At 51.8% G+C, this 24,151-nt stretch overlaps 1 protein-coding gene across 3 annotated transcripts in view; it reads left to right on the forward strand.

Annotated features, from left to right (window-relative positions):
- INPP5A (inositol polyphosphate-5-phosphatase A) overlaps positions 1–24,151 on the forward strand; it is a 247,020-nt gene that overhangs the window by 91,194 nt on the left and 131,675 nt on the right. The window lies entirely within an intron of this gene.

Consider the following 24,151-nt stretch of genomic DNA (forward strand, 5'->3'; position numbering starts at 1 on the left):
CTGTGTAGCTCTCTTATAAAGGAATAAAATAGGAGGCAGGTTTGCCTCACGCAGTTCCTAGCTTAACTTTTCCCATTGGCTTAGTGGTTCTGTGTTCCCAAGATTTATTTCCCTTTCATAAAAGGAAACAAAAGTCATGCAGATTTGAAAGCAAGAAATAGAACTGTATTGGTAGAAGACATGGTGGGACTATTTAGAAAAACTTAAGGAATCCATAAAACTTTACTATTACTATTAAGTGGATTATTTAGTTTTCAACATACAAAGTCAGTATGGAAACATTTTGTTTACATTAGCTGTCAGTACTTGGAAACTTAATTTAATATTTACAAAGCAGTAAAATGAAATACTTGGGTATAAATTGATAAAAGATGTCAATGTCTCTATACTGAAAACTATGAAACACTGATGAAAGAATCAGAGAAGATGTAAAGAACTTGAGAAATATACCATGTTCATGGATTGGAAAACTCAGTGACATTGACATGTTAATTCTCCACTAACCAATTTACTGAGTTGTGCAGTTGCAACCAAAATCTCAGCAGGAATTTTTTTTCTTTTGTAGAAGTCTATAAGGCTATTCTAAAATATACATGGGAAAGCAAAAGAACTAGAATAGCCAGAACAGTTAAAAACTAACAACATACTAATGTTTGGGGGCTTATATTCAGATTTCAAGACATACCATAAAGCTGCAGCAGTCATGACAGTGTGCTCTTTGTCAAAGCACAGAAACACAGATCAGTGGAACGGAAAGAGGTTAAGAACTGGACTCGCACATACAGTTATGATTGACCAGGGGGTAAAGGCAGTTTGTTAAAGGACAGTTTTTTTCAACAAATTGTGTGGGAACAATAGGACATCCATATGCAAAAAGTTGATAATTTTAATATTTTATACCATACACAAAAATTAACTCAAAATGGATCTTAGAGCTAAATATACATCTTAAAAAGTACAAAAGTTCTAGAAGGAAACTTAAGAGAATATCTTTTTAACCTTGGATTAGGCAGAGATTTCTTAGATGCAACAGCAAAATCACAATTAATAAAAGAAAAGAATTGGCAAATTCAAATTTATCATAATTAGGAACTTCTGCTCTTTGTTAAGACACTGTGAAAAGAATGAAAAGACATGTCACAGATTGGAGGAAAATATTTGCAAATTACATATTTGATGAAGGACTTGTATCTGGAATCTACAAAGAGCTCTGAAAAGCCAATGATAAGGAAGCAAAGAACCCAATTTTAAAATAAGCAAAAGATTTAGATACTACACCGAGGAAGAGAACATAGATGGCAAATAAGTGCATGAGATGGTGCTCAACATCAGTATCTTTCAGGAAATGCAGATCACAGCAGCATAATCAGTGTGTGCCTATTAGACTGGCTAAAATTAGATTGACTGTAAAAACAGTACAAAAACCCTGGCAATACTCAGTGCTGATGAAGACGCAGGGCCACCGGAAGTCCTGTGCCTGCTGCTGGCCCTGCAGAGCCGTATGGCCATTGAGGAATCTGGGGAATCTGTCATTTCTTACTAAGTTGGGCGTGTGGCTACCCCGTGACCCACGCACCTCGCTCCTGCTCACCAGCTGACATGATGGTGCATGTTCACGCGGAAGCCTGAAGCAAATGTTCACAGCTGCTTCACCTGTGATCCCCGCCTCCGCTGCGTGGTTCCATTTCTGGGTCACGTGGAAGGAGGTGACTGTGGGTGCAGGAATGAGTGGTCCTTGCAGGGACCTGGGGTCTTTGGAGGAGTTTGAAGTGTGAGCTGGCTGTTTTGGCTGTGGCACCGCCTACTCACTGGTGCATCTGCACTTCACACTGGTGTCTGTGCCTCACACGGGCGTGTCTGCACTTGGGGAATGTGCGTCTCCCTTTGGCAGCTCCTGCCTTCTATGCGGTTCCTCCCATTCCCACCTGTTTGGTGCCTGGGATGTAGGCCATGGTCTCTGCCCGTTCAGCACCCCCATACATGCTCAGGACTCCCCACCTTTCTGTTCAAACCCAAACCCCTCCTTTCCTTCTAGACTCTTGGTTCCAGCTGCCTGGATGCCCTGTGGCCTGCCAGACTTAGAATGTCCAGAGGGACTTCTCTGTCCTCTGCTCCACACCCCACCCCGTGCCATCTTCAGAGGCTCCCCGGCATCTGGCATTGGTCACTGTCCCTGCTGCCACCCTACCCATGCCACAGTCCACTCTCCTTGTTTGGTTGCAGGGCCTCCCACTCCTGCCTCAGTTTTTCTCACAGGCTGAGCCTTGGAGGCCCTGCCACCTCCCTCTTTCCCTCCCTCCCTCCCCTCCTTCTTCCCTCCTTCCCTCCCTCCCTCCCTCCCTCCCTCCAGCTGGCCTTGCTCTGCCACCTCAGGACCTCGCACAGGCCGCCACTCCCTCTGACGGCACCTTTGCTCCCTCGCTGTCCCTGTCTTGTCCCTCATGTGGCTCAACCCAAGGCTTCCCCCCACATCCCGCCCCACACCCGCTCTCGGCAGGATCTTTCTCTGTGGCCGTGTGTCTTTCTCAATGACTGCATGATTCCCCTGGCTTCTGAGTCAGTGCCTGGGTTAGGGAGGGAGGCGGTCAGTAGATATTCTTGTCTTGATTTGAGATCTCCCAAAACACACCCCAGGCAGGATTCCAGTGAAAGCAGTTGAGCTGGGAGGTGCAGGAAAAACCAGTTGGGGAGTGGGTGGATGAGACTAGGAGGGGAGGCTTTGGGGGCCCCTTGAGGCACAGGGGTCTCAGACTGGCCGGCAGCTGGCCGAGGGGCACTGAAGGGCAGACCTGGGGACATGGGAGCCTCTGCTGCAGGGGGCAAGGGGTGACCGCCGGCCAGTCCTGAGGCTTCTTGACCAAGGTCAGGCTCTGTGACTCTAAATTCCTTTCTTTGTGCCTTAGCCCTGGGCATTGCACAGAGCAGGGGGTTCTGGAGGGGAAGTGCCCTCCTGCCTGGCCTGGCTTCACACTCACGCGAGGCTGCTTCTCTGCAAGGGCTGGCAGGACCTCTGTGTGTGTGTGTGTGTGTGTGTGTGTGTGTGTGTGTGTCCAGTGTTTGTAAACTTGAGGTTTATACACAGTAAAATATATTGATCTTTGGTGCACGTTTCTTCGATTTTGACAAATGCGCACACCTACATGGTGCCCGCCCCGACGTGATGGGGAATTCCGTCTTCCTCTTCCTTGCTTCCCCGCCCCTCGGGTACCACAGATCCGTTTTGCCCAGTCTGGAACGTCACACGCTGAGACCTAGGGAACGTGGCGGTGCCCACCGGCTTTCCCTGTGCGAGTGTGTGGAGCCGATTCCGTGCTGTTGCACACTGTGGCTCAGTGCTGTCATCACGAGCACTGGTCCTGGATCCTGCTGCGTGGGGCCCGCTCTGCCCTCCCCACTCTCCCCTCGGTGACGCCTGGGCTATGTCAGGTTCGCCTGGTGAGTAAAGCTGCTATGGATGTGGATGCACAGGCTTCCTGGGGCGCACGCCTTCATTCTGCCTAGGTCCATTCCTCAGGGAGACTGTTGGCTGTAGGGTGGGCGTGTGTTGAAGGCTTCAAGGAACTGCCCAGGTGAGGCAGCTGGTCACGCCTGCAGCCAGTAGGTGGGAGTCCTGGTCGCTCCACGCATCTCCCTGGCCACATTTGGTGCTGTCCTTTGCGTTTCGGTTCCCTGACACCGCTAAGTGCCTCGTGGCAATATACAGTTGTGGGAGCTGGTATGTTCAAGATCGCCAGGCCGTGCAATTCTTTCTCTCTGTTCTGAAATGAGATTTTGTGGGTGTACACAGAGCCCTCTGTCAACATCCACAAGGTGGATTTTGGTGTTCATTTTAGCCAGCACTTAGATTCTGTATGGACAGATTGTCAAGGCTTTTGGAATGCACACGTTAGCAGTCTGCTGTGCCCTGTGGACAGCCCGAACTCACAGCAGTGCAGGCGGTCCTGCGGCGACTGTGGCAGGCCCCGGGTTGGCTCCGTGTGAGGCCCTCCCAGCTCATGCACCACTGCCCTCGAGGGGTCGCTTGTTCTGCTAGAGTCTGTGTGACTGCAGTTTGGTCCTGTATTTGGCACTGAGGCGGGCGGGTGTCGTAGACCAAATTGTGTCCCCCAAGTTCATAGGTTGTGCTCTGACCCTCAGTGTAATGGTATTGTGGGGTGGGCCCTTTGGGAGGTGGTAGGGTGAGATGAGGTTGTAGGGTGGGCCCCCGGGATGGGATGGGTGCCCTTACAAGAAGGGACATGGGATCAGGCTCTCTCCACAGGTCACAGAGGCAGCTCTGTGAGCCAGGAAGGACCCTCATCAGGAACCAAACCGCCAGCTCCTTGGCCTCAGACTTCCAGCTCCAGAACTGCAAGAAATACCTACGTGTCTTGTTTAGACTGCCTGGTCTGCGGCACTTTGTGATGGATCCTGAGCTGACCGAGACAGGGGCTATGGGTGGACAGGCTGGGAATACCTCACCTTGGGTGCTCCCAGGAGGCTTCACGGGGAGACCGGGGCCGGGAGCTGCTGCTGGCTCCACACCTGTCCTGAGAGGGTCTGTCCTGGCCACTGAGCAAGTGGGTCTGGAGGGCAGTGGGGCTGGCGGTGCTGGGCGTGGCTCCCAAGATGCATGCAGCTGTCCTCAGTGGCTGCCTTGCCCAGCAGCATCCCTGCCAGAAGTGGGTGCTTTGAGGGCCAGTGCCTGGTCTGTCCCTACTTCCTCTGCGTCCCCGGCTGCCAGCCATGTGCAGCAGATGACAGTGAAATGAACGAGGGAGTGAAAGGTGAAAGGGATGCCTTCCAGGAATCATGGTGAAAGCTTAGCGAGCGTGTTGTGGTCCGGGGCTGGGCGCTGTGAGATGGCTGGGATTGTAGTGAGAGGTGAGACGGGATGCAGACGGACAGATGCCGCAGGGCCTTCTCTTCCCTGTGAAAAGCTTCAGCGTTTCTTCATCCTCAGGGTAACGGCGGCCATTCACGGTCAGATTTGTGAGGACCCTTGGCTGGAGTATGGGAAACCGGGAGGGATGGGGCTGTGGAGAGAGCCGTGTGGGAGGTGCCCAGGCTGGAGTGGCAGCGTTGGGTGTGGAGAGAAACTGGAGATAAGGGATGCGCATCTGAGTCAGGGACTTTGTTGTTGATGTTGATATATCTTCCTGGTTGCCATTGCCTGGGAGGGTGTTTACAGCACAGCACTCTGATCAGCAGCTGCGGATCTGCTCTTGGTGAAGAGCAACCGTTAGGCTCAAGTGTGGAAATTAACCGCAAACCAGATTCTGAAAGCAGACCTCCCGCCAGTGGTCTGGTCTGTGGAGGACAGTGTGATACTTGTCTGCCTGATGCAGCTCAGGCCCGTGCCTACCAGCTCAGTAAGGGCCGGCGTGGCTGAGAGCCCATCGTGGACCCTGGGAGGAGGCTGACGGGAGGCTCCCCTTTCTGGGCTGCATAACCTCGCTGCCCCCACTTCCTCGTGAGCGTGCACCCATGGCTGGCGATGACTGTGAGGAGTGACGGAGTGAATTCCAGCTGCTGTGAGGGCCTGGAGCCCTGTGCCCTGTGGTGACCGCCCCCCTCTCCCTCCAGATGGGCTCTGGGGGTGTGTGGGGGAGACGCAGAAGGAAACGTAGCTGTTTATTTCCTTTCCAGATGGGGAAGGCTTTTCTGAACTCCACATCATTGAAGGCATTTATAGAGGCAAAGACTGGTGGATGTGAGTGAATGAAACTGGCAGGACTTTTCTTAGGCTCTTAGAGTTTAATGTGATTAAAAGGCAGACTGGGAATACATTTTTGAAAACAGCCATAGGCTAGTTTAACAATTTTCATAAAGAGTTCTATGAATGAAAGAGAACATGTGAAATTCCAATAGAAAGATGGTCAAAAGCTTCTCTTTGAATCTAGCCCAGCCCCGTCCAATAGAAATGGTGTGTAAAGCGCGTGTGTCGTTTCAAAGTTTGAAGAGCCACATTTTAAAGAGCAAAAAGGAATAGGTTAAATTATTTTAATAATAGATTTTATTTCACCCGGTGTGTCTAGAATGTTACCATTTCAACATGTCATCAGTAGACAGTTATTAACGAGACATGTTATCTGTTTTTGTGTGGCCTTCGGAACCGGGTGTGTTTGACACTGAGCCGTGGCCCCACAGACGGCAGGAGCGAGGGGCGGCAGCTGCCAGGCAGTGCCCCCTCCGTGCTTACAGCCGAAGCAGCACCCTGGCACTCCCATTCTTGGCCTCTGGGGCCAAGGGCGGGTCCATCTGGCTGCCTGACGTGCATCCCCAGCACTGCAGATGGGGGCTCCCTCTTTAAGGTACCTGGTGATGTACCGCAGTGGCCTCAGACTTGCTCTTGCCCTCTGACCCCAGCCCTCCACTCCTAAGCAGAGCTCCCGAAACAGACTCTGCATGAGGGAGCCCCAGCTCTGTCGTAGGGCAGTGCACGGCCTGCCTGCTCGACTTCAGGTGACGAATGGCCCCATCCTCTTGAGCCAGGGCCCTGCGGCTGTTCAGTGTCTTCATAAACTCTCAGTGACTCGGGAAAGTGGCTGAAGATAAAAGTCTCATCGTACATCTTTGAAGGGAGTTGTGTTACGTTCGCATGCATAGCGGAAGATTGGCTCTGGGGCAACAGGAGACCTGAACAGAAGGTTCTTCTGTGTCCTCTTTTTCCAGAAGTCTCCGGTGTGGCTCCGGGGTCGGTGCTCGTGGCTGTGGAATGAGTGTTCACTGGCTGTCACGTGGTTTGGCCCTTCCCTCGCATCGTGTGGACAGCCCTGTGCTGCGGCTGCTCTCCACACGCGTTCCACACATGAGCGTCCACGAGTGGCGGGTATCCACAAGGGAATGCTGTGCACGATGGCTGGGTGGCTTTTGGGGAAGCCATCCTCCAGGGGAAGGCATCCATGAGGGAGGGTGTCCTCTAGGAAAAGGCGTCCATGAGCGGAGGCTATCCATGAGGTAGGGTGTCCACAAGGGCAGGGTGTCCTCCACAGGAAACCAGCCTCCAGGGGAAGCTGCCCTCCAGGGAAAGACAATCATAAGGGGAAAGTGTCCACGAGGGGAAGGCATGCATAAGGGGAAGGCACCCAAGAGGGGAGGGCATTCTTCAGGGGAGGGTGTTCTTGAGGGGAAGGCGCTCTTGAGGGAAAGTCATCCTCGAGGGAAAAGCATCCTCCAGGGGAAGGTGACATCCATGAGGGAAAGGTGTTCATGGAGGAGGGCGACCCCGTAGGGTACCCTCCAGGGAAAGACATCCTTCAGGGAAAGGCATCCATGAGGGGATGACGTCCTGCAGGGAAAGGCATCCATGAGGGAAAGGTGTCCATGAGGGAAAGGCGTCCATGAGAGGAAGGCATCCTTGAGGGGAAGCCATCCTCCAGGGATATGTGTCTGTGAGGGGAGGGTGTCCTCTAGGGAAAGGCCTCCATGAGGGAAAGACATCCTTGAGGGGAGGTGTCCTTGAGGAAAAGATGTGTATGAGGAGAGGGTGTCCATGAGGGAAAGGTGCCCATAAGGGGAGGGTGTCCTTGAGGGGAAGGTGACCTCTAGGGAAAGGCATACGTGATGAGAGGGCGTCCTTGAGGACAAGGCACCCATGAGGGAAGGATTTCATGAGGGGAAGGATTTCATGAGGGGAAGGATTTCATGAGGGAAAGACGTCCACAAGGGGAAGGCGTCAGTGAAGTGGAAGTGTCCATGAGGGTGGGGGTGTCCTTAAGGGGAAAGTGTTCATGAGGGGAAGGTGTCCACAAGGGAAAGACGTCCATGACATGAAGGCGTCCATGAGGGAAAGGCGCCCACAAGGGAAGGTGTCCATGAAGGGAGGGTGTCCTTGAGGAACAGTTGTCTATGAGGGAAAGACATCCATGATGAGAGGGCATCCTTGAGGAAAAGAAGTCTATGTGGGAAACATGTCCATGAGGGCGGGAAACATGTCCATGAGGGCAGGGCGTCCATGGGAGAAAGGCATCCATGAGGGGAGGATGTCCTCAAGAGCAAGGCATCCTTCAGGGAAAGGTGTGCATGAGGGGAAGATATCTGAGGGGAAGATATCCATGAGGGCAGGGTGTCCTTGAGGGGAGGGCGTCCATGTGGGAAGGGCGTCCATGAGGAAAAGGCGTCCACAAGGAAAAGGCGTCCATGAGGGAGAGGTCCATGAGGGAGAGGCGTCCATGAGGGAGAGGCGTCCATGAGGGAGAGGCGTCCATGAGGGAGAGGCGTCCATGAGGAAAAGGTGTCCGTCCATGAGGGAGAGGCGTCCATGAGGGAGAGGCGTCCATGAGGGAGAGGCGTCCATGAGGAAAAGGTGTCCGTCCATGAGGGAGAGGCGTCCATGAGGGAGAGGCGTCCATGAGGGAGAGGCGTCCATGAGGGAAAGGCGTCCATGAGTTAGTGCGTCCATGAGGGAGGACGTCCATGAGGGGAGGCTGTCTTTGATGGAAAGGTGTCTGCAAGGGGAAGGTGTCTGTGGGTTTTCGGCAGCACAGCTGAGCAGAGGACGCAGTGAGAACTCGGGGTCCTGTGAATCCCGGGAAGGGAGGGGGAGACAGAGGTGTTTGAGGAGCCTGTGGAGCCAAGGGGCAAGCTTTGGGGGGTGGGGGCCTTGTGGAAAGGGGGAACTGGGAAGGTCGGAGGGGAGAAACGATCATCAGGGCACTGAGACGGGGAGCCAGGAGCTGAGTCAGTGGCTTTATGAGGCTCTTCATACTTTGGGTCCCATTGCCCTGCTCCAGATGGGCTGAAGGGTCAGGGATCGCTTCAGTCCCTGCGGGAGTTTGCCGTGGCCAGAGTGAGAAAGGGCTGTCTGAAAATCTGCATGGCGGCTGGCCTTGCAAAAGAGGCTTCCAGAAGGTGTTCTTTTATGTGATGGCTGCGAGGCCGCAGTTGCTGTTATCATCATGGAAGCCAGGCCAGGGTGGGGGAGCGGGTGGGGCCTTGGTCGCATCTGCTGTGACCCTGGACTTAACCTTGCCCTGCCTTGTGCGGCAGTGGGGGGTGCGGGGGGGTGCGGGGTGGTGCGGGGGCGGGGGGAGGAGGGGGAAACGTGCTTCTTAAACTAGAACTGATTTGCAGGAGGTTCGATGGCCCAAGCCAGGACTTTGTTCGGGTTAGAGCCCTGCGTTTCCATCTCTGCCTGTGGTGTCTCTAGCAGCAGCTTCTGGCTCCATGGGCAGATTTGCTTAAGTCACTTGCCCTGTCTCTGGGGGAGAGGCTGCTGCGTGTGGTTGGCGTGGTAGAACCTGCGGTCTCCCCCAAAAAACTCCAGGCTGTGCTTGGGTGGGGTCCGCTGGGTCCCACACCCCTCCCCATGGCAGGGCCAAGGAAAGGCAGCTCCAGATCACACAGGCTGGCCAGGCTGCCTGCGGTTAGGTCATGGAAACTCATGGTGTCCTGTGTGCAGGGCAGAGAGAAGAACAGGCCCCTGCCCACACAGCTGCTCCGTGTGCCTTGGCCAGTCCCATCGGCTGCGCCTTGAGGAGGCCGTCTGACCAGGGGCATGTGGGAACCTGGGTCTGGTTGGTCACACACAGACCTCTTCCTGGGATCCCTGCACCCGCTGCAGCCCAGCCCAGACCTGAAGGGACCTGGAGAGGAGAGCCCCCACCCAGGGCAAGGGTGGGCAGCAGGGATTTTAGGGATTTTAAACGGTATTTTCCAGGCATTGTTGGCAAATAGCAGTGGCCTTTTTCTATCAAGAAATTCCCGTGTCCCTCTGCGTGCCTTATCTTGGCACGGGGCTTCCACTGGGGTGCTGTGCAGGATGTAATTCCTTTTTAGGTCACTCCGATATTCCTCTTTGGAGGACGCCTGACAAGGCCTGGCTGTTGCTATTTTTAACACCGAGTCTTGGCCGTGCCGATGGACGTGGCCTGGGCAGGGCTGTGCTGCCTGTTTCCTGGGAACCAGGGGCCCTTCGTGCTGGGCCCAGCTCCGCGTCAGAAACAGGGTGCTGCTTGTTGCTTGGCTGGTGCACGTGCTCTTTCTTGCCGTGCCTTTCCAAGATATTTTTCTTGGGCCTTCCTATGAAACATCCAGGTCGAGAACGCTAATAAAACAACCCAGGTGTTTTTAGTGACTACCCTTTTTTCCTTTAAGTTAGGAGCACCTGCTCTTTCACTGTGGCATTTTGGTGAAGAAAATGCACCGCTTTGGGCTGTGGCTTCCCTGATCGTTCCCAGGTCACACGTGCCAGTGTCATTGTCACTCAGGGTGTGAAGTGCTAAGCAGAAGCTCAGACTCGTGGGTGGAGACATGCACCCCGTGGGGGCTGGTGTCTGTTCACAGCCCCGCCAGATAACCTGGGGACACTGTCACGTCTGTGCTGTGCGGCGGTGTGTTTCCAGCCAGGCCTGTCCCAAACGTGCTGTCCGACACCGTGGCGTGGCCTTTCCTGTCCGTCCTCTGTGGTCCAGCAAGATGTTTTGTTGAAGGGATCTTTGTCCAGCATCGTGCAGGCTGCAGAGGCTCCCAGGCCAACCCCGGGGAGCTCCTTGGCTTCCTGCACCTGCCTAGAGCTCTGTGTGTGGCCCTGTCCTCCCGGTTCCCCGGCACCTGCGTCCCCTGTGGCTGTATCTCTCTGGTATAGGCCAACGCCTATGGTGTGAGTAGCCGTGTCTGGCTGGTGCCACCTCACTCTGTCCAGCCTATGCTGAGCCTGGACGCCAGCACTGTCGACACCTCCCCGTGACCGTCTCAGGAAGGCATGTGCTGAAGTGGACACTCAGAGGCGGGGAACCAGGCCCTGGAGTCCCCACCAGGAGAGGGCCCAGCAGGAGCCTGTGCCCGGCGTGCTTCCTGGAAAGCTCACACTTCCACCCACCACCGCACCCAGCCCAGACTGTCATGGGCACTGACTGAATTGATCAGGAACTTGGGAGCCAGGTGTGAAATGCAGCCATTATTAAAAATCAAATTATATAAACCTATAATAAAGCAAATATGTTAAAACCAAAGGCAATAAATGCCCTACACCCATCACTTCCTAAGGATTGTACTGCTACATAGGATCTTGATTATTTAGCTCTGTGTCTGTGTGAGGGAAATACACAGTATTTGATGTGTGAGTGATGGTGCCTTGCTGAGCACCTCTCCTGCCCCAGGTTCAGTGATGCCACATCGGCGGCTTAGCGTTGGCCATGGCGGGGCATTCAGACCTCGACAGGGCGGACCCAGGGCCTCGCCTGGAGAGCTAGTATTGAGCCCTTCCGAGCACACCACTGCCTGGGGCGTTGGGGGGCTGGTTCTGTCTCCCTTCCCCGTGGAGGAGGCCTCTGTCCCCAGGGCAGGGGCTCCTGGGTGCTGCTTACTTGTCAGGTAAAGAGATTGCAACAAAGTGCCCTGTCCCTGGCTGCCTTTTGTGGTGGTGCTAGCTAACCGTCAGCTTCAGTAGTGAGCCTCAGCTCCTGGACCTCAGCCCCTGCTTGACTCCCCTTGGTGGGAGAGGTGCTTGAATCCTGGCTGTTGGGATTCATGGCTCGTCAATGAAGCATTTACATTTACCCTATAAATTCTGCAGCTTCACTCACTTGCAAAGGAAACATTTTTTTTTCTGTTAGCCAAAAATGTCCGACAGCAGGTCACTAAAAACCATCCTCTTCTAATGAGCTATTTTGAGTTTCTTGCCTTGTGCGGTGATTAAATCTGTTTTAGATGAAGTCTCTGATGTGTCTCTCTGTCAGCTCTGGCGAGGCCATTGCAGGTGCCCGAGTATGGAGTGGGTTCGTACTGTCTGAGCCTGGGCACCTCACCTCCTCCAGAGCTGGCAAATGGAAGTGTTTTCAAGCTGAAATCCCAAGCAGGACATTGATAAGAAACGGAGATTGCCTCTTTTCTCCCTGGCCTTGCCATTGTGAGACCAGGAAAGATTGGAGACCTCAGAGAAGGTCGTGGTTTTTCCATCGTTCAGAGGCACTCACTCGAGGGCCCTGGAGGCGGCTTCCCGCAGCTCCGGGGCTCCTGCCTTGGGTGTTGCTGGCTGGAGGGAATGTGTTTTTTGGGTTTCTGGTTTTGTTCCTACTGAGTTAAACAATGAGCACATTCAGCAAACTTTTATTGTGACGATTTCAAGCCCACATAACAGCGGAGAGAATCCTTTCCATGCCCAGCACCCAGGCTCAGCTGTTAAGCTCATGGCCAGTTCCGTTTCAGTTCCCTCCACCTGCTCCTCCCAGCCCTGATCATTTGAAGCAAAAGCCAGACAGTGCATCACTTCATTCGTGACTATTTCAGTAGGTATTCCGAAGAATACAGACCCTACACGATGTCTTTGTATGTAAAAAGATGACCAGTAATTCCAAGCTGTTCAATATCCAGTCAGGATTTAGATGTTCTCAGTTGTCTCATAGTTGTTTTTTACAGTTCGTGTGTTACAGTTAATCGATGTTTAATAGAAATTGTTTTGTAGCTTTCTTGGGGTTAGGAGTGCCGTCTCCCTCGGCGGGTGTGCCACAGAGAGGAGCGTTCTGTGTTCTGCAGGCGTCAGGTGTGGTTTTCTGTGATGCCAAGTGGACCATGGAGCTTGACTGTGCCCTGCGTTTTGACTGCTTGTGTGTGTTGGTCTAGATCTGTTGAGTGCCAAGGGAGGGCGCTAAAGTCTCCTACAGTGGTTGTGGGATTGTCTGTTTCTCCTTTGTTCTGTCAATTTCTGTCCAGTGTATTTTTTGTTATTAGCCACATACACATTTGTGGTTGTATCTTCCTGAGAGTTGTCTTGGTCACCACGAATGTTCTTCGTCTCCTGGAGCCTTTGTCTGATGAATATTGCCGCCACCGCAGCCCTACCTGGCTCACGGCAGCCGCCCAGGCTCTCGGCTGGCGTGGTTTGTGCTCTTCTGTCTGTGTGCTTTCTGTCTGTTTGTGTCTTTATGCTGAAAGTGTGTCTCTTACAGGCAGTGTGTCCTTCGGTCTTGTTTTTTATCCACCCTGTAGCTCCCAGCCTTGCAACTGGAATGTCCAGAATAGCCTCAGCCAACGGGACTCCTGATGACAGAGAGTTCCAGTCTGTGGTACTCACCATGGCAGCCTCTGGCCACCTGTGGCTTTTGATTGCGCATTTGAAATGTGATTCGTGGTGTCGAAGAACTCAGCTTTTAAACATTTCTTTCTTTTTCTTTTTAATAGCCACATTTGACTCGTGGCATCTGGATAGTACAGTACCAGTCTCGGCCATTAACCCTTTTATAACTGTTGATGTGGTTGAATCTGGGTCTGCTGTTTTTTATTTTTCTGTTTGTACACTGGTTTTTGTACCCTTTTCCCCCCATTCCTGCTGTCTTTTGAATTATTTAATTTTTTTTGGCATTCCATTTTTATTTTTTTATTGGCTGTCTGCCTTTGTAAATGTTTTTTTTTGAGACAGAGTCTCACTCTGTCGCCCAGGCTGGAGTGCAGTGGCACCATCTCCGCTCACTGCAAGCTCCACCTCCCGGGTTCACGCTTTTCTCCTACCTCAGCCTCCCAAGTAGCTGGGACTGCAGGCACCCGCCGCCATGCCTGGCTACTTTTTTGTATTTTTAGTAGAGACAGGGTTTCACTGTATTAGCCAGGATGGTCTTGATCTCTTGACCTCGTGATCCGCCTGCCTCGGCCTCCCAAAGTGCTGGGATTACAGGTGTGAGCCACCATGCCTGGCCCTTTTTAAAGATATTTTTAAAGCTTTTTGGGAGGGTGAAGTGGGAGGATTGCTTGAGGCCAGGAGTTTAAGACCAGCCTGAGCAACACAGCAAGATCCCTGTCTCTCGAAGATTAAAAAAAAAAAAAATTAGCTGGATGTGGTGGTGTACACCTGTTGTGCCTGCACTCAGGTGGCTGGAGGCTAAGCCAGGAAGATAACTTCAGCCTGGGAGGTGGAGACTGCAGTGATCTGATCACACCACAGCACTTCAGCCTGCATGACAGAGCAAAATCCTATCTCAAAAAAAAAAAAAAAAGGCATATTCAAGTGGTTGCTAGTTAATATTGTACTACTTCGTGTGCAATGTAGAAATCTTGAAATCACATAGGTTTCTATATGGCATGTATTCCATCTGTATACATTGAAAATCCCAGTTGGAAATATTATTTTTAAAAAATGGTTTATTGGATAAACAAAATGTGTGTATTTTCTATACTACACACACATATACAATGGAATAGTTCGCCATAAAAAGAATGAAGTCATGTCTTTTGTAGCAACGTGGATAGAAGTGGAGGCCATTATCTTCAGTGAAACAACTCAGAAAGTCAGTCCACATGGTCTCACTTCTAAATGGCAGTGAGGGATGAGAATCACCTAAGGCTACAGTGCACATGATTCGAGTGGTGGTTACACTGAAAGCCCTTCCTTTAGCCCTGTGCAAAACAGCCACGTCACAAAACTGCACTGTACCCCTTACATTTATACAAATTAAAAACATAAACTCAGCGTCAGCACACTGGACTCCCCCCACCCTGGCTTGCAGCCCAAGCCAGCCTGTTGCCCGCCTGTGGAAATGGAGTTTGTGGACGCTCCTGCGCCTTGGTGCTGCCCTCGCACTGCAGAGCAGGAACCACAGAGCTCCTGTGTCCATCTGGGTATTTACAGAAAAGAACCAGCTCTGCCTTCTTGGATTCCTCCGAAAGGGCTGATGGGGACAAAATTTCCCAAATTTTTGTATGTTGAAAACTGTTTTCTATAGTTTTGGAATTTGAAGGATGCTTTGCTGGATAAATATCCCTTGGTTTAGGCCTCATTTCACTGAGATGTTTAGGGAAGGTCGTTCTGTTGTTGCCTTAGTGCATATGTTGGATTTGAAGAGACTGGTGCTGGTCTGATTCTTTACACTTTATTGTTTTTTTTTTTTTTTTTTTTTCTTTTTTCTTTTTGAGATGGAGCCTTGCTCTGTCGCCAGGTTGGAGTGCAGTGGCACGATCTCAGCTCCCTGTAACTTCCTCCTCCCAGGTTCAAGCGATTCTCCTGCCTCAGTCTCCCAAGTAGCTGGGACTAGAGCGCACGCCACCAGGCCCAGCTAATTTTTGCATTTTCAGTAGAGACGGGGTTTTACCATGTTGGCCAGGATGGTCTGGATCTCCTGACCTTGTGATTGATTCCCCCCCTCCCTCGGCCTCCCCAAGTGCTGGGATTACAGGCATGAGCCACCTATTGTTTAATTGATCTTTTTTACCTGGAGGCCATGAGGATCTTATTTTTATCTTTGAAATCTTGGAGTTGATTGCTTTGGGTTAATTTTCTCAAGTATTCAGTGAGCCTTTCGGTGTGTAAGTGCGGGTCTTTTTCTGTTGGGAAACGTCTTCCTGGGTTATAGCTTTAAATGTTAGTTCTGCTTTGTGTTTTGGGCGTCCTTCTTTGGGTCCCTGATCCTACAAATGTTCCTCCTTCTCTGCCTGTCTCCCATGGTCACCTCTTTCTCTCACAGTTTTCTCTGCACAATTTTGCTTTCTCCGTGGATTTTTCTGACTTTGATGCCCATGTTGGGTTTTCCTTCCAGTGACTCTCCTGGCACCTGCCGTGGCTGCCCTCCTCTGTCGCGGCCGTCCTGTGCTCTGCTCTGTCCCCCCAAGGTTGATGGCGCCGTCTGTCCCTTTCTCCCTGTGGTCCATTCTGTATTTTAGTTTCGCATCTCTGATGTCAGGTGGATTTTCTTCTTCTCAACTGCTTGAGTAGCTTTGATTTTATCTGCAGTGTAGGCTCACGTTCTCTTCTGCTTCGCAGTTGTTTCCCTCGGGCCGGGCACGTTTCCCTCGGTTTGCATGTGTCCAAGTTTTTGTCTTTTTTCCGCAGCCGTTTTGTAGGGACTCTTCTTCCTTTTGCTCATCTTTAGTGGGAGGCGGGGTTTTGCAGGATTCCTGGTTTAACAGCGCCCTCTTCTGTAGGTGTTGCGAAGTCCAAGTGCATTCGCTGGCTTTGGAAGTTTGGGCAGCGATTGGGGTCTGGGAGTCCTTGTTCTCTATTTGCTGGCGCTCTTTCTCTTTCAAGTCTCTCCTTTCCTGCCTTTTCTTCCTTTCTCCTTTGCCGCCTGGTGACTCAGGGCTGCCTCTTCTCCCTCTTTTTATTTTTATTTATTTTTTTTTTTTATTTTATTTTATTTTATTTTATTTTTTTTTTTTTTTTGAGACGGAGTCTGGCTCTGTTGCCCAGGCTGGAGTGCAGTGGCGCAATCTCGGCTCACTGCAAGCTCCATCTCCCGGGTTCCCGCCATTCTCCTGCCTCAGCCTCCCGAGTAGCTGGGACTACAGGCGCCCGCCACCACGCCCGGCTAGTTTTTTTTTTTTTTTTGTATTTTTAGTAGAGACGGGGTTTCACCGTGTTAGCCAGGATGGTCTCGATCTCCTGACCTCGTGATCCGCCCGTCTCGGCCTCCCAAAGTGCTGGGATTACAGGCTTGAGCCACCGCGCCCGGCCTTCTCCCTCTTTTTAAAACTCTTTTTCTCTTCTTCGTCGGTGGTGTGTCAGTAGTGCCCTTGAAATCATGGCTGTCCTGCTAGGCTGGGCTCCCACTTTCACTCATAGCGGCCTCCACGTCTTGCTCGTGTTCCGACCTGCGCTGGGATGTGCTGGGACGCTCTTCCCGGATCTTCACCTCCGGGCTTGCTGGCTGTGTGAATCTGTGTGTCTCATCCCTGGTGTCTCCCTTCCCTCTCCTGTGGTGTTTCTTGCTGTGCCTTTGTGCTCCACAAAGCCTTGCACTCCAGCGGGGGCAGCCCCGGAGCCCGAGAGATCACCTTCTGGAGTCTGGATTTTTCCTCATTTTATTCACTGCTATTTGTCGCTTCCAGTTTTATTTTGTTTTATTTATTTATTTATTTATTTTATTATTTTTTTTTTGAGACGGAGTCTCGCTCTGTCACCCAGGCTGGAGTGCAGTGGCCGGATCTCCGCTCACTGCAAGCTCTGTCTCCCGGGTTTACGCCATTCTCCTGCCTCAGCCTCCCGAGTAGCTGGGACTAAAGGCGCCCGCCACCTCGCCCGGCTAGTTTTTTGTATTTTTTAGTAGAGACGTGGTTTCACCGTGTTAGCCAGGATGGTCTCGATCTCCTGATCTCGTGATCTGCCCGTCTCGGCCTCCCGAAGTGCTGGGATTACAGGCTTGAGCCACCGCGCCCGGCTATTTATTTATTTTTTGAGACAGAATGTTGCTCTGTCACCCAAGCTGGAGTGCAGTGGCACAATCTCGGCGCACTGCGGCCTCCGCCTCCTGGGTTCATGCGATCCCCCTGCCTTAGCCTCCCTAGTAGCTGGGATCACAGGTGTATGCAACCACGCCTGGCTAATTTTTGTATTTTTAGTAGAGATGGGGTTTCACCATATTGGCCAGGCTGGTCTCGAACTTCTGACCTCAGGAGATCCACCCGCCTCAACCTCCCAAAGTGCTGGGATTACAGGTGTGAGCCACTGAGCCCAGCAGCTTCCACCTTTTCTTTAAGCCACACTGAGGCTGCAATTTGGGTTTTTCTCTATATATAAGTAATATATATATATATATATATATATATATATATATATATATATAACTCTCTATATAAGTTATATATATATATAACATAGTTTATATATTACATTCATTGTATATCACACATTAAAATGTATACATATAAATATGCCTACATAGAAAATTGAGGAGCAAATTTTTGGGAGTAGGTGGTCTTCAGCTACCCTGGAGGCTCATTCTATGTATTTTAAGGAACCCAAGAAGAAAAAATATAATCTTTTATATTTACCCAGATACTTCCCATTTTTTCTGCCTTTCCTTTGTTCTTGGAGATCCCAGCTGCCCCCAGATCATTCCCCCCCAGCCCTGCCTGGCCGTCAGTTTCCAGCAGACCTACTAGTGGAACATTCACTTAGTTTTCTTTTGTGTGAAAATGTTTCCCTTTGCCTTCATTCCTGAAGGATATTTTCAATAGATACTGACTTCTGGGTTGACTTTTTGTTTTTTTCCTTCAGGACTTTAAAGGCCTTGTTCCACTGTCTTTTGGCCTCGAGGTTTCCTGATAAGAAATCCATGGTCATTTGAATTGTTGACGCCTTCCTGTATGTGTGTTCTGTGACTTCTCTCCAGTTGGTTTCAGAAGTTTTTTCTATTAACATATTTTTGTTTTCCTCAATTTGATTTTGATAAAGTGTGGCACAGATGTGCCTAGACAGGAATTTCTTTGAATTTATCTTGTGATTTGTTGTTTGAATTTATCTTGTTAGACACTCATTGAGGTTCTAGAATCTGTAAATGTATGTCTGTCAGCAAATTTAGGGGAATTTTGGCTGTTGTTTATTCTCAGAGTTTTTCTCACGCTCCTCTGTCTCCCCTCTCCTTCTGTCGCTGTGACTACGCATAGAGTAGATGTGATGCCGTTTTCCCATCGGAGGCTCTGCTGGCTTTTGCTGAACCTTTGTGCTTTCTGTTCTTTGATTTCAGTAATTTCTGTTGACTCATCTTCAGGTTTTCTGGCTGTTCTCTGTCATCTTCATTTTACCATTGAGTTATTCTGGTCATTTATTTCAGATATTGTATAAATGTTTTTAGTTTTTGAAATTTCTGTTTGTTTCTCCTTTATAGTTTCTGTTGAAATTTCCCTTCTTTTCATTTATTTCAAGACTATTTACTTTGACCTCATGGAGCATGTTGTAGTTGTTGCTTGAAAGCCTTCCTCTGCTGTTTCCAGCACTGGTGTCGTCTTGGTGTTGGCATCTGTCTGTTTTTCTTTCTGTTAAACGCGGGCCACGTTTTCAGATTCCGATAACTTAGGGTTGTGTCCTAGTCACTGTGGATGCTGCATTGTGTAGACAATGGCTTTTCTTACAGTTCTTCTCAGCATGCATTCACCCTGATGAGGTACAGACCATAAGTTCAGTCTCACGCTGGGTGCTGGTCAGAGCCCACCTCACCACTCAGAGCCTCTGCTTGCCTGCGTAGGTTGTCACACACGCGTGTGTTTGGGGTTATTGGAGACTCGAGCAGGTTCATACACATACTTAGGGTTGCCTTTTCCTAGCTCTTCCTTCCAGGGTTGTCCCCGTACCGTCCGGCTAGCCTGGGCTTCTTTTTGTTGCTCTTCTAGCCAGAGAGAGGTTGGGGTTTCCTCTGGATTTGTGGGGTCCATATTCTGCTGCTCCCGTATGTGTGGCCCAGGCTTGGGCAAAGCCTGAAGAGGGAAGAATGAGAGACGCCCCCTGTGCGTCACTTCTCCAGGCTCTGACTCCCAGTGCTGCCTGTCTGCCTCTCTTTACCTTTCAGCGTCCTCGGGTGCTTGTTTTGTTTTTAGTGTGTGGTTGTCCTCAGCGGGAACAATGGCCTCTGAGGGCCTCACACTCCCATGGCAAAACTGGAGCCCCTGCTGATATGCCCTTGCAGTGCCTTTTAGTTGATGCATGTCTGTGTACACCTTCCTTTCTCTCGGTGGTTTCCTGTTCTTTGCCTGTCTTTGCCTGTGCTTATCTGTGGAAGGCATCCAGTGTCCCCCACGCCATGTCCGTGGTCCTGTGGCTGGAGGCGTCCTGTGGCTGTGCTCAGCGTGCTATCTCCCATTTCCTGGAATCAGCCTCTCTCTAGATCCGATGTGGGTTCAGTTTTTCCACCGGGATGCTTTGCCGTGGCGTTGCAGCTTCCATCGGGAGGCGTGTGCTCTGCTCACCCCTCAGTCTGTGTCTCTTGGTGGTATTAGCAGCCGCTGGTCATCACTGCCTCAATTTACTGCATCGTTAAGAATTGTAAAATGGCGGTGCTGACGAGTTGATGGGTGCCACACACCAACATGGCACAAGTATACATATGTAACAAACCTGCACGTTATGCACACGTACCCTAGAACTTAAAGTATAATAAAAAAAAAAAAAAAAAAAAAAAAAGAATTGTAAAATGGCTATATTCTAATTCTACCATTTCGTTTTCATTTTTTGCTAGGAGTGTTTCTGTAAAGAGGGACTGTGTGCCCTGTGCTTTTCCAGAGACACCGATTGTCCAAGAAAGGCAGGATAATGCCTTGCTTCGTTTCCCTTATTTGCCAGTTTTCCAAACAATGTCCTGATCCAAAATAACACCCTGATTTCAAGATGACCCACGCCTGGAGGCGCTCAGGCTCGCTGGGGACTTACGGGTAGACACTGTTGTGTTGTTCTGATCCATTCTAGACCATAATTCTGTGTCCTAGACGGAGTTTATAATATGTGAAGTTACAGTTCTCCATACAGGTAACTCGTTCAGCTATCCAGATAGATCTAACCAGGATGCCTTCCTTCTCCTTCATGAATTCCACAGACAGTTCACCTGTGCCTTTGTGGAGTGAGGTGACCCCATGCCAGAGGGCGGTGTTCTGAGCCCAGTCTCTCAACAGAAGCCCCTGGGACTGGGTGTTAACTCACCCGCAGTCTGTTCCAGGACAGCTCTGCACAGCCCCGTTTAGTAAACTGTGCGTGGAGGTGCTTTGATGTGTGGGTGTGGAGGAACAACAGCATTATTTGCCGCCATTCAGTGCCCTGCTCTTTTCTATAGTCGTTCATTGTTTTCTTCCGAAAGTTTTCATGGAAAAGATCTTATCATTTTGATGACTTGGTTTTCAAAGCAGTGTGGCTTTTCATGTGTTCGGGTACCCGTCTGTGGGACCTGTTGTAGATGTGTGGAGACCCTGGGCTTCTCCTGATGCATCATTTTGTGTTTCTGAAACATGCTCTCACTTCAGCTTTGAGGGCGTCATCACCCCCGTGCACAGTCAGGGTGTTGGGCACACAAGCAGTGCTCCCCAACATGGACCAGCACTGGCGTGTCAGGGTTCAGGGCTCATGGTCCAGTGGGAGGGGATGTGGAGAGCAGCCTATGACCACAGAGGAAAAGGAGGTTCACTAAGCCATCTGGGAGTCCAGCGGGAAGGGGTGGCCTTCTGGGGACAGCCTGCAGCCCATCTGCGGTCTGGGGGCAGCCTGGAGCCCGTCTGCGGTCTGGGGCCAGCCTGGAGCCCGTCTGCGGTCTGGGGGCAGCCTGGAGCCCGTCTGCGGTCTGGGGGCAGCCTGGAGCCCGTCTGCGTTCTGGGGCCAGCCTGGAGCCCGTCTGCGGTCTGGGGCCAGCCTGGAGCCCGTCTGCGGTCTGGGGCCAGCCTGGAGCCCGTCTGCGTTCTGGGGCCAGCCTGGAGCCCGTCTGTGGTCTGGGGGCAGCCTGGAGCCCGTCTGCAGGGGAGGCCCAGGGCGTGGGGAGTGGGTGGAGGTGTTCCAGCAGAGGGGCAGCAGCAGAGCCCCCGCTTGCTCCGTGCGGTGTCCGGTGGGCTGGGGACGCCGTCTGAGAAACCCTGGTGTCCTTAGCTCTTCTCCACGTGGCTTGCTGGCCGTCCTCTCGCATCAGGGCTGTGTCTCACTGTGCGTCTGGTGTTCCGGGGCCCCTGATGTGGTGGCTACGCCAGCATAGCTGCAATTTCTCCACCGCCTCACTCCTGCCAGTGACAACCCAGGAAATGCTGTCAAATCTAGTTATCCGTGAGGTCATTGGGAATTCGAGGACATATCTTTTCTTGTAGTGGCGTTTGCCTACAGAGCTGTGTGCGTCGCAGCCCCTTTTCCTCCCCCATCATGCCGGGAGCAAGGGTCCCCTCTGTTTGCAGGGACCTGGCCTTTGTTGGCGGGGGCTTTGCTTAGGAGCACGTCCGTGTAACGTACACTTGCTTTCGAGAGAAACCAAGCTGTTCTGGTTTAAATTAGTGGGACCTTTTGTCAAGAACTGCATGAAAATATATACGTAAGACTTCTGACCCAACTTTCCGTGTGGAGGGGCGGCCGCACGCGAGGATAAAGACCTGCCGATGAAGCTCGGTGGTAATTTTACATGTCATAACTCTTCGTCATCCTGCTTTTCTGTCACGTGCCTGGAATCTTGCCAGCCCGGGGAGACTGAGAGTGTGTGTCGCTGATGTAGCTCACGTTCAGTCCAGTACAAAGCAGGCCTTGGCAGGTCACCCAGTGGGAGATGTTGACTTTAAATGAATGTCATGGAGAGAGGAGTCATTTTCTTCAGTTGTTTATTTAAACTTAGTGACTTGTTAAAATTTAGTTTCAAGTAGTATTAATTAGCAAGATCATTGGGTTTACCAATTAAGATATATTGAATATAGGGTTCCCCCCCATAGAGGTATGGCTTAATAAGTTAGCTCTGCTAGTATATAGAAGGAATTCAACTATTAAAGAATAAGAAAGGCACAAAATAAACCTAAACATGTTCAAGTTATTACTGAATATTGTACTGCTGCCACTCTTTTTCTCTGGGTAGTACGGGAGTCGAGGCAGTCTAGTGAGAAATGTCATGGGCCTGAAGGATTTTGAGGCCAGATGCAGTGACTCACCTGTAGTCCCAGCAGTTTGGGAGGCTGAGGTGGGAGATTGCTCGAGCCCGGGAGTTGAAGGCTGCCGTGAGCTATGATCACACCACTGTACTCCAGCCTGGACAACAGAGTGAAACCCTGTCTCAAATGAAATTAAATGAAGTAAAATTAAAATTAAATAAAATGTAAGTGTAATAAATATGTTGTCTTAGGACGGGCAGCTTAGTGTTTGGATTCTGAGACCAAGCAGGAATGGTGAAGGGATGGGGGATGAGAGGAAGTCAAAGGGCATAAAAGCATCAGCCTGGCCCAGGTCTGAGGATGCTGTAAGTTACTAATTCTGCTGGTGTGTTCGAGGTGCTGTGACCAAGACCAGGAGCTCTGGCATAGAAGTAAAAGCCAGCGTCGGTTCCTGTGCCCAGCCCTGAGCCACTATGCCCACGGTATCCCTCACCTTGGGTCCCGGTGCCCTGTGAGGAGAGAACTGATGTCGCCTCCCACTCGCAGGGGGTCGTGGAGGCTCCGGAGCTTGGTGACTCCACAGCTGATCGCCCCATGGTGTCCTAGGGCGTGTGGGCACAGTGAGGCCTCTTCTTTGCCAGGGAGGCATGGCGGATCTCAAGCCCACCCACTTCCCCTGCCTGGACACCACAACAAAACCAGAGTTGTGCATCAGGACAGCCTGGAAACAGTCAGACCACCAGAATCACTCAGGCCACTGGCACCAAGGGTTGTCTGTTGTTTTGAGCACAACCTAAAGGGACAGCTGGCCCCTGGGGAACCATGTTCGGCCGGCCGTTAGGGAGAATTGCACCACCTGGGCCTGAAGGCAGTGGGCTGTCTGGCCTCCTGAGTGCCCAGGTAGCCCATGCCTGTGTCCATGAGGGAGGATCCTGCTCGATGCATCCACGCAGAGGCTGCTGTGAACTCAGGCACGGCCGCCCTTGTCTCCTGCTGCTGCTGCCACCTGCAGCACAGATGGGGCCTGTCCGCAGGGCCTGGTCAGAGCCGTTTCTGTCTCCCCAGCCTGAACCCCGTCTTTACTTGCAGCACAGACAGAGCCTGTCCATGGGGCCTGGTCAGAGCCATTTCTGTCTCCCCAGCCTGAACCCCGTTTTCACCTGCAGCACAGACGGGGCCTGTCCACGGGGCCTGGTCAGAGCTGTTTCTGCCTCCCCAGCCTGAACCCCGTCTTCACCTGCAGCACAGATGGGGCCTGCATACCCAGGGTGCGTGGTCAGAGCCCAGTTTCTGCCTCCCCAGCCTGAGTCCATCTTCACCTGCAGCACAGACGGGGACTGTCCATCAGGCCTGGTCAGAGCCGTTTCTGTCTCCCCGCCTGGGCCCGTCTTCTCTTGCTGGCTGTCCACCTGCTCAGCTGTGCCTGGACCATGGCCACCGGGCTCTTGGGAGGCAGGCTGTGCCCGTGGCTCCACGCTCTTGGCAGTGGGCCGTGCCCATGGCTCCGCCCGGCTCACAGCGAGTGTTGTGTTGCTGTGGCACCTCCAGGCTCCCAAGCCCAGCACAGGCAGCACCGGCCCCTTCTCTCCCCGCCTTTCCCCTCCTCCAAGGAAGTCCGTCCTGCTGGGCCCTCAGTGGCTGTCAGGGCACCACCACCCCAGCACCGGACAGAGAACCCTGTGGGGGGCTTGCTCCTTGGAAGCACTGTGCGTCCTGTGTTCCAGGAGAGCGGGGTCCATCAGTGCCTCACGCCTCATCCTGCTCAAGTGACGTGTGGCTCCCCGGCTGCGTCGCGTGTGTCCCGCCCAGGGTTTCCTGCCGGGTGAGGTGGTTCGTGTCCTGGCCTGCGGCTGTCAGGACTCCCGTGAGTGGCAAGGTGTACGGTGCGGAGCAGTGGCTGGCCTGACAGTGGGAAATAGACGGGGACCTGCAAGGA

The sequence above is a fragment of the Rhinopithecus roxellana genome, chromosome 11, assembly GCF_007565055.1.
Source record: "Rhinopithecus roxellana isolate Shanxi Qingling chromosome 11, ASM756505v1, whole genome shotgun sequence".
Taxonomy (NCBI): domain Eukaryota; kingdom Metazoa; phylum Chordata; class Mammalia; order Primates; family Cercopithecidae; genus Rhinopithecus; species Rhinopithecus roxellana.